The 8127-nt window shown below is 38.4% G+C and overlaps 2 pseudogenes; one reads left to right on the forward strand and one right to left on the reverse strand.

Annotated features, from left to right (window-relative positions):
- Positions 1–1585: 1585 nt before the first annotated feature.
- On the reverse strand, positions 1586–2273 carry LOC110286249 (disks large homolog 5-like; annotated as a pseudogene).
- Positions 2274–2448: 175 nt separating this feature from the next.
- On the forward strand, positions 2449–2933 carry LOC110286893 (large ribosomal subunit protein uL16-like; annotated as a pseudogene).
- Positions 2934–8127: the final 5194 nt, after the last annotated feature.

Below are 8127 nucleotides of genomic sequence, written 5' to 3' on the forward strand. Positions count from 1 at the left end.
GAAATAACCACTAGCCTATTGAACACATCTGCATCATGGAAGGTCACATTGTCTCTAATTAACTAACAATGACCTTTTCTTGTTATGTCTCATAAATGAGTCATTTGGATCTTTCAACCTCTCCTTGGGGGGGGGGGGCACAAATGTTTCATAATGTGCAGTATGGGTTTTCTCCTGAAAGACCAACTGAAAAACAGTCCATTTGGTGTTAAAAAAAAAAACACATTTGCAGTAGGGAGAGAAAAAAGTTGAGTATTTAGCAATCTCCTTCCACAGCAATGGAGTTCCTCCAGTTGGGGCTCAGGCTTCATTTTCCCCCAAGCTCCCATTCAGCTTCTATTACTATAAAGACAAAACAGGAGATGACTGGGGCTTTTGAGGAGTTTCAAAACCTGAGGGAGAATATTATACATTATCTGCAAATTTGGACATTGCTACACTTTTTTTGATCATCCAGACAGAAATAACTCTTGGAAAAGCATTTGTACAATTTTTGGAACACATTCTCCCCTAAAACATCAAGAACAAAATTCCCATTAAAAAATAACACCACAATGGTTTTTTCATGTCTCAAAAAAATTCCTTAAGGCATAAGTAAGGTGTGTATGTGTGCGTGTGTGTGTGTGCAAGCTAGAGGATTGGAAGAACTTTATGAAACTAAAATCAGAGCTGGGGTTGGTGGCATAAGCCTACAATGCGCTGAATCAAAAGAGGAAAGAAAAGAAGGGAAAAGAAAGAAACTGATATTTAAAAATCTCAAGATTTTATTTTGCAACCTTAATAAGTGATTTTTATATTTTAATTTAGTTCGTTGTAGCATGCAACTTTAGAATTTTTATTATTTATATTCTCTGTATACATGGGCATGGTACTGTGTGACCGTGGAGCTTTTGTCTGGACTTCTAAGAGTTGGTTTTTTTTACTGTGTGGATCCAGGGAATGAAACTCAGGTCCTGAAGCTTAATAGGAAATACTCTACCCACTGAGCTATCTTACTGGCCACAGCTCACCATATGATCATTTTTCTTTTATTTTTGAGTTTTGTTTCCATTTCTTTCTTCCAAATCCTCCTATAAACCCTTTCTTTTACTCTTTTAAATTTTCATTGTTACTGACTACAAATATGTGTATATATATATATATATATATATTTCTTTTTTAAAGGACTTTCTGCATATTTATTATTCTAGGAAACATGTAAGAACATAGTAATTTTTTTTAGAGTTTTAAATCTCTTTTTATTTATAAGAAATACAATGTTTAATAAACAAGCTTTAAAAGTACAATTACTAAAAAGAGATAAAAGAAAAATCCAACCATGAAAACTAAACAAAAACATATAACTTCAGCAAAACCTAAAAAAAGAATAAAACAATAAAGAGCAAAACTTTAACCAAACCTTAACTGAAAATTATTGTACATCAGCACCTGTTCACTGCATATTAAGTAGTACAGTCCTACAGCCTGTATCTCCTGTTGGACTGCTGTTGACAGGGCAGTCACCTCAGTGGTCTCTCAAGAGGTGTTGCCAGAACAGGAAAGGGAATAACACCCTGAATCAGCTGGCTCACTGGCTTCCTCCTATTCACACAGGGGAAATGTACTGAGTGTAATAAGATTCATCCAAGGTGGATTATGGATGTTCAGGATGGAGTTCAGCAGGGGGCTCCTGAGGTGGAAACTCATTCTGCAGGAAGCTCTCTTCCTGGAATGTGAACATTTCAGCTCTTGCTGGAGTCTCTGAATCCTGAAGTTGTTGGGTCTCATGGTTGCTGGTCATTTCCTGTTCGTCTTTACCATTCAGGTTCAAGTCAACCAAATATTTCTCAATGAGAGCCCAATCAATCTGTACGTCATCACTCTACCGCTTCAGTGTGACGGACATCTTAGTAACATTCTTCTCCATCACGAGTCCACTATGTAGGTTTGAATAGAAGTTTATCTCCTTCCTGAGCTCCTGGATGTTCTCTTGGGCCTCAATTATCTCCAACTCTAAGTTGTTCACAGAGGACATGATCTGCCTCTTCTTTAATGAGAGTTGTTCATAGAATGGATTTATCTTCTCCAAGGGCCTATTGTTCATGGATCTCTCTGTGAAAGTGATCAGGCGATCTCTCTGCTCATTTCTCTTCTGGGTAATGAGGTGCAGCTCCGTGGTCAGCCTCTCCATTTCCATTTTGAACTCTTTCTCGCTTAAGTCAGGTACAGTGAGTGTTATCTTTCTGGGAGCCCATCTTCAGAGGTTCAGTCCAGTATCATCAAGGCTGCAACATGTCACCATCCAGGCAGGCATGGTATAGGAGGAGCTGAGAGTTCTGCATCTTAATCTGAAGGCTGCTAGCAGAATCAGAGCCTCCAGGGAGTTAGAGCTAGGATATTACAGCCTGCACCCAGAGTGATACTCCTATTCCAACAAGGCCACACGTCCAAATATCACTAGTCTCTCTTTTTCTCTGGCGTGCCACCGACGATCCTATTGTCATCATGGGCCACTGCCCCGCCCGGTGTTACCGGTATTGTAAGAACAAGCCATACCCAAAGTCTCGTTTCTGCCGTGGTGTCCCTGATGCTAAGATCCGAATCTTTGATTTGGGACGGAAGAAAGCAAAAGTTGATGAATTCCCACTTTGTGGCCATATGGTGTCAGATGAATATGAGCAACTCTCTTCTGAAGCACTGGAGGCTGCCCGTATTTGTGCCAACAAATACATGGTAATGAGTTGTGGCAAGGATGGCTTTCATATCCGAGTGAGGCTCCACCCTTTCCATGTCATCCGTATCAACAAAATGTTGTCCTGTGCTGGGGCTGACAGGCTCCAGACAGGGATGCGTGGTGCCTTTGGGAAGCCCCAGGGCACAGTGGCCAGGGTTCACATTGGCCAGGTCATCATGTCCATCCGAACCAAGTTGCAGAATAAGGAACATGTGATTGAGGCTCTGTGAAGAGCCAAGTTCAAGTTCCCTGGCCGCCAGAAGATCCACATCTCAAAGAAGTGGGGCTTCACCAAGTTTAATGCAGATGAATTTGAAGACATGGTTGCTGAGAAGCGGCTCATTCCTGATGGCTGTGGTGTCAAATATATCCCCAACCGTGGTCCTCTGGACAAGTGGAGAGCCCTGCATTCCTGAAGGCTTGCTTCAATAGTTCTCTCCTATACCCTACCAAATCGTGTTCAGTAATAAATCTCGCATCAAGTTCGCTAAAAAAAAAAAAAAAAAAAAAAAAGAAACTGTGGTACATTTGTTAGAATTTTTATTATTTATTTTATTATTTATATTCTCTATATACATGGGCATGGTACTGTGTGACCGTGGAGCTCTTGTCTGGACTTCTAAGAGTTGGTTTTTTTACTGTGTGGATCCAGGGAATGAAACTCAGGTCCTGAAGCTTAATAGGAAGTACTCTACCCACTGAGCTATCTTATTGGCCACAGCTCACCATATGATCATTTTTCTTTTATTTTTGAGTTTTGTTTCCATTTCTTTCTTCCAAATCCTCCTATAAACCCTTTCTTTTACTCTTTTAAATTTTCATTGTTACTGACTACAAATATATATATATTTCTTTTTTAAAGGACTTTCTGCATATTTATTATTCTAGGAAACATGTAAGAACATAGTAATTTTATAGTCATTAGAGTATGTACCAAACAACAACAAAAATAAACAGAGAAAAAAGTTGAAATTTAGCTAACTTGTAAGTCCCATTATCATTACCAGAGACCTAGCTATCATAATACTGGGTTGTTTTTTGTTTTTTGTTTTTGTGGTGGATGATGGGTTAGGAGAGTTGGGCCAAGGTATTCTATAGGTCAGCACATGACGTCTCTTATCTGTGAGTATGTTGGTGTTTTCATGTCTATAGGAAATAAGTATGTTATGTATTTTTGAAAATTAGAATTCAGCAAACAGGATGAGGTATTGCTTCCATAGTTGGGTCACAAAAAGACTATAATTGACAAGTCCCTTCTGGGCAGTGTGAGCACTGGCTCACCTTGTGTGCAGACACCCCCACAGTCCCTAGAGGATGCTCCATGTGTTCTTAGGACCACTGACCAGACAGCTCCATGCTCCTCAAAGGCGACACCACTTCCAGGCACTGTAACATGCCCTTGATCTTTGACAACAGGATCCCAGGATAAAAGGAGCTTGGTTACACCAGTATTTCAGGGTCTCAGAGGAACTTGACTGCCAAGAACTCTGACACACCAGGAATCTCAAGTTCACAGGATCCCACAAGCAAAGGATCACAGAGAAATCTGGACTCTGAGGAGTCCTGAATCAACTGGGATTATAGGAACGACAGGCTCCAATCAGATATATTGAGGACAGCAAATACTTGAGATAATCAGATGGCAGGAGGCAAGCGTAAGAACAGAAGCAACAGAAACCAAGGTTACTCGCCATCATCAGAACCAAACTCTCCCACCATAACAAGTCCTGAATACACCATCACACCAGAAAAGCAAGACATGGATCTAAGTTCACTCCTTATGATGATGATGGAAGACTCTAAGAAGGAAATACAGGAAAACACAGGTAAAGAGCTAGAAGACTTTAAATAGGAAACACAAAAATGCCTTAGAGAGTTACAGGAAAACACGACCAAATAGGTGATGGAATTGAACAAAAACATCCAAGATCTAAAAATGGAAGTAGAAACAATTAAGAAAAGGCAAAGGGAGACAACTCTGGAGATAGAAACCCTAGGAAAGAAATCAGGAACCATAGATACAAGCATCAGCAACAGAATAAAAGAGATGGAAGAGAGAATCTCAGGTGCAGAAGATTCCATAGAGAACATGGACACAACAATTGAAGAAAATGCAAAATGAAAAAGAATCCTAACTCAAAACATCCAGGAAATCCAGGACACAATGTGAAGACCAAACCTACGGATAATAGGAGTAGATGATAATGAAGATTTTTCACCTTAAAGGGCCAGCAAATATCTTCAACAAAATTATAGAAGAAATTTCCATACCTAAAGAAAGAGATGCCCATGAACATAAAAGAAGCCTACAGAACTCCAAATAGACTGGACCAGAAAAGAAATTCCTCCTGACACATAATAATCAAAACAACAAATGCACTAACTAAAGATAGAATATTAAAAGCAGTAAGGGAAAAAGGTCAAGTTACATATAAAGGCAGGCCTATTAGAATTACTCCAGACTTCTCACCGGAGACTATGAAAGTCAGAAGATCCTGGACAGATGTTATACAGACACTAAGATAACACAAATGCCAGCCCAGGCTACTATACCCAGCCAAACTCTCAATTATCATAGATGGAGAAACCAAAGTATTCCATGATAAAACCAAATTCACATGATATCTTTCCATGAATCCAGCCCTTCAAAGGATAATAACAGAAAAAAAAACCAATAGAAGGACAGAAACTACACGCTAGAAAAAGCAAGAGAGTAATCTATCAACAAACCTAAAAGAAGACAGCTTCAAGAACAGAATGCCAACTCTAACAACAAAAATAATAGGAAGCAACAATTACTTTTCCTTAATATCTCTTAATATCAATGGACTCAATTCCCCAAGAAAAAGACATAGACTAACAGACTGGCTACACAAACAGGACCCAAAATTTTGCTGCTTTCAGGAAACCCATCTCAGGGAAAAGGACAGACTGAAAGATTGAAAGGCTGGAAAACAATTTTCCAAGCAAATGGTCTGAAGAAACAAGCTGGAGTAGCCATTTTAATATGAATAAAATCGACTTCCAACCCAAAGTTATCAAAAAAGACAAGGAGGGGCACTTCATACTCATCAAGGTAAAATCTTCCAAAATGAACTCTCAATTCTGAATATCTATGCTCAAAATGGAAGGGCAGCCACATTCATTAAAGAAACTTTAGTAAAGCTCAAAGCACACATTGCACCTCACACAATAATAGTGGGAGACTTCAACACCCCACTTTCATAAATGGACAGATCCTGGAAACAGAAACTAAACAGGGACACTGTGAAACTAACAGAAGTTATGAAACAAATCGATTTAATAGATATTTACAGAACATATTATCCTAAAACAAAAGGATATACCTTCCTCTCAGAACCTCATGGTCCCTTCTCCAAAATTGACAATATAATTGGTCAAAAAACAGGCCTCAACAGATACAAAAATATTGAAATTGTCCCATGCATCCTATCAGATCACCATGGACTAAGGCTGATCTTCAATAACAACATAAATAATAGAAAGTCAACATTCATGTGGAAACTGAACAACACTCTACTAGATGATACCTTGGTCAAGGAAGAAATAAAGAAATTAAAGACTTTAGAGTTTAATGAAAATGAAGCCACAACATACCCACAGTTAGGGACACAATGAAAGCATTTTTAAGAAGAAAACTCATAGTTCGGAGTGCCTCCAAAAGAAACTAGAGAGAGCACACTCTAGCAGCTTGACAACACATCTAAAAGCTCTAGAAATAAAGGAAACAATTTCACCCAAGAGGAGTAGACAGCAGGAAATAAATTCAGGGGCAAAATCAAACAAGTGGAAACAAGAACTACTCAAAGAATCAACCAAAAGAGGAGCTGGTTCTTTGAGAAAATCAACAAGATAGATAAACCCTCAGCCAGACTCACTAAAAGGCACAGAGACAGCATCCTAATTAACAAAATCAGAAATGAAAAGGGAGACATATCAACAGATCCTTAAGAAATCCAAATCACCATCAGATCCTTCTACAAAAGGCTATACTCAACAAAACTGGAGAACCTGGATGAAATGGACAAATTTCTAGACAGATACCAGGTAACAAAGTTAAATCAGGATCAGGTTAATGTCCTAAACAGTCCTATATCTCCTAAAGAAATAGAATCAGTCATTAATAGTCTCCCAACCAAAAACATCCCAAGACCAGATGGGGTTAGTGCAGAGTTCTATCAGACATTCAAAGAAGACACAATTCCAACACTCATCAAACTATTCCACAAAATAGAAACAGAAGGTACGCTACCCAATTCATTCTACAAATCCACAATTAATCTGATACCTAAACCACATAAGGACCCAAGAAAGGTAGAGAACTTCAGACCAATTTCTAATATGAATATCGATGCAAAAATACTCAATAAAATTCTCACTAACTGAATCCAAGAACACATCAAAATATCATCCATTCTGACCAAGTAGGCTTCATTCCAGGAATGCAGGGATGGTTTAATATATGGAAATCCATCAACGTAATCCACTATATAAACAAACTCAAAGACAAAAACAACATGATCATCTCGTTAGATGCAGAGAAAGCATTTGACTAAATCCAACACCCGTTCATGATAAAAGTCTTGGACAGATCAGGAATTCAAGGCCCATACCTAAACATGATAAAAGCAATCTACAGCAAACCAGTAGCCACCATCAAAGTATATGGTGAGAAGCTGAAAACAATCCCACTAAAATCAGGGACTAGACAAGGCTGCCCACTTTCTCCCTACCTATTCATTATAATACTTAAGTCCTTGACACAGCAATTCGACAACAAAAGGAGATCAAATAGACACAAATTGGAAAGGAAGAAGTAAAAATCTCACTATTTGCAGATGATATGATAGTATATATGTGACCCTAAAAATTCCACCAGAGAACTCCTAAACCTGATAAACAGCTTCAGTGAAGTAGCTGGATATAAAATTAACTCAAACCAGTCAATGGTCTTTCTCTACACAAAGGATTAACAGACTGATAAAGAAATTAGGGAAACAACACCTTTCTCAATAGTCACAAACATTATAAAATATCTTGGTGTGACTCTAACTAAGGAAGTGAAAGATCTGTATGATAAAAACTTCAAGTCTCTGAAGAAAGAAGTCAAAGAAGATCTCAGAAGATGGAAAGATCTCCCATGCTCATGGATTTGCAGGATCAATATAGTAAAAATGGCTATCTTGCCAAAAGCAATCTACAGATTCAATGCAATCCCCATCAAAATTCCAACTCAATTCTTCAACGAATTAGAAAGGGCAATCTGCAAATTCATCTGGAATAACAAAAAAAAAAAACAAGGGTAGCAAAAAATCTCAACGATAAAAGAACCTCTGGTGCAATCACCATGCCGGACCTAAAGCTGTACTACAGAGAAATTGTGATAAAAAACT

Source organism: Mus caroli, unplaced genomic scaffold (assembly GCF_978045245.1).
Source record: "Mus caroli unplaced genomic scaffold, Mus_caroli_1 scaffold_5, whole genome shotgun sequence".
NCBI classification, from domain to species: Eukaryota; Metazoa; Chordata; class Mammalia; order Rodentia; family Muridae; genus Mus; species Mus caroli.